General features: G+C 49.9%; 1 non-coding gene across 1 annotated transcript in view; it reads left to right on the top strand.

Annotated features, from left to right (window-relative positions):
• Window positions 1-1,238: 1,238 nt before the first annotated feature.
• The window catches only part of LOC143472423 (small subunit ribosomal RNA), a 1,809-nt gene continuing 547 nt past the window's right edge, over window positions 1,239-2,500 (top strand). Inside the window, exon 1 of the ribosomal RNA XR_013119780.1 lies at window positions 1,239-2,500. This exon is cut by the window's right edge and continues 547 nt beyond it. This is a non-coding gene — a ribosomal RNA (small subunit ribosomal RNA).

Below are 2,500 nucleotides of genomic sequence, written 5' to 3'. Positions count from 1 at the left end.
CGTTTGGACGTGTGTGATTCAATATATTTTGTATGACACTCTGTTACATTGGCGTAATTGAGCTCTTCAATTTAATTTAATTTAATTTTATTTTATAATTTAACAATAACTTTAATTGATAAATACGTTGTCATTGCCTTGCATTGACTCACGTAGCTTTGCAATGCTGCTTGACGATTATTTGATGATTTTGTTGTATGACATATATTGTTATGATTATATCGATTAAAATTGTGCACTTTGACACTGTATGGCATTAGATTAATTTTATAGACTTTTGACTTCGAAATTTTTTCAAGTCGATTCACACCAAAAAAATGTTAAGTCCAAACGCCCAGGTCGCGCGGATAGCCCTCACCCGCCGCGGATTTTCCCAAGTCGGAAGAGCTTTAGCCGCGAGTCGGTGTTTGGACTTTAACTTTTTGTTGGTGTGATGAGACTTGAACATTTTTTAGAGTCCAAACGACCAGGTCGCGCGCATAGCTTTCACCTGGCGCGGATTTTCCGAACTCGGGAGAGCATCACGCGCGGGTCGGTGTTTTGGACTCTGAAAATTTTTCCCATCCACTCCAAAAAATGTTAGAGTCCAAACGCCCAGGCCGCGCATATTCTCTTGACCGAGCGCGGATTTTTCGACCTCGGAAAAGTTTTTGCCGCGGGTCGATGTTTGGACTCTGAAATTTTTTCAAGTCTCGACAAAAAGTTAAAGTCCAAACGTTGGGAAATATTTTCAGAGTCCAAACGTTCGAGTTGCGCGCAGTGCCCGGCCGGGGCGCGGTTCGGCGGCCACGGCAAGCGGCCACGCACCTTCCCAAACTCCAAATCCGGCCGCGAGGTCGCGCGATCCCGAGGCCGTTCTGGGGTACCATGGCGATGCAGGATTCTGTGACTACTATGAGGGAGCAGGCAGTCGTGTGAGCGAATGCGCGCGCGAGTGCGAATCGAAGCAGAATCGATCTCGGTTGGCGTCGGGCACGATGGGCAGATGTAATGCTGTTCGCGCGGTCGCCCATGCTTAGCCGGGGTTTTGAGCGGTCTGTCGGATCCAGTGGCAAGCTATCGGCGTGCCTCGGCGCGAGTATTGCACTCGAATCGCCGGGCAGCGTCCGGAATCGACGGTTTTCGGAGCTCGTGCAAGCCGCGAGCGTAGTGTTTGAGTAGCGATGTACACGGAGAACGTGTGAAAAGAAACGCGGGGCGCCCGTCGTCCCGCAGCAGCCTCGTTTGCTGCGAATAGCTACCTGGTTGATCCTGCCAGTAGTCATATGCTTGTCTCAAAGATTAAGCCATGCAAGTGTAAGTACGAGCTCTCGTACAGTGAAACTGCGAATGGCTCATTAAATCAGTTATGGTTCATTTGATCGTACGTGTTACTTGGATAACTGTGGTAATTCTAGAGCTAATACATGCGAAAAGCGCCGACTCACGGAGGCGTGCATTTATCAGACCAAAAACCGACCGGGCCTCGGCCCGTGCTCGTTGGTGACTCTGGATAACTTTGCGGATCGCACGGTCTTGCACCGGCGACAAATCATTCAAGTGTCTGCCCTATCAACTTTCGTCGGTACGGTATCTGCCTACCGAGGTTCTTACGGGTGACGGGGAATCAGGGTTCGATTCCGGAGAGGGAGCCTGAGAAACGGCTACCACTTCCAAGGAAGGCAGCAGGCGCGCAAATTACCCATTCCCGACGCGGGGAGGTAGTGACGAAAAATAACAATGCAGGACTCTAACGAGGCCCTGTAATTGGAATGAGTACACTCTAAAACTTTTAACGAGTATCCATTGGAGGGCAAGTCTGGTGCCAGCAGCCGCGGTAATTCCAGCTCCAAAAGTGTATATTTAAGTTGTTGCGGTTAAAAAGCTCGTAGTTGGATTTTGGGCTCGGGCCGTCGGTCCGTCGCAAGGCGTGTACTGGCGTGCCCGGCCTCACCTTCGGTTCACCGTCGGTGCTCTTGACTGAGTGTTGGCGGCGGCCGGAACGTTTACTTTGAAAAAATTAGAGTGTTCAAAGCAGGCGGTTCGCCTGAATAATGGTGCATGGAATAATGGAATAGGACCTCGGTTCTATTTTGTTGGTTTTCGGAGCGCGAGGTAATGATTAAGAGGGACGGACGGGGGCATTCGTACTGTGCCGCTAGAGGTGAAATTCTTGGATCGGCGCAAGACGAACAACTGCGAAAGCATTTGCCAAGAATGTTTTCTTTAATCAAGAGCGAAAGTCAGAGGTTCGAAGACGATCAGATACCGTCCTAGTTCTGACTATAAACGATGCCAACTAGCGATCGGGGGGCGTTACTTTGACGACCTCTCCGGCAGCTTTCGGGAAACCAAAGTCTTTGGGTTCCGGGGGAAGTATGGTTGCAAAGCTGAAACTTAAAGGAATTGACGGAAGGGCACCACCAGGAGTGGAGCCTGCGGCTTAATTTGACTCAACACGGGAAATCTCACCCGGCCGCGGACACAGTGAGGATTGACAGATTGAGAGCTCTTTCTTGAT

The sequence above is a fragment of the Clavelina lepadiformis genome, unplaced genomic scaffold (genome assembly GCF_947623445.1).
Source record: "Clavelina lepadiformis unplaced genomic scaffold, kaClaLepa1.1 scaffold_187, whole genome shotgun sequence".
NCBI classification, from domain to species: domain Eukaryota; kingdom Metazoa; phylum Chordata; class Ascidiacea; order Aplousobranchia; family Clavelinidae; genus Clavelina; species Clavelina lepadiformis.
Note: the sequence above shows the minus strand (reverse complement) of the source record. Positions and strands in the feature narration are given on the sequence as shown.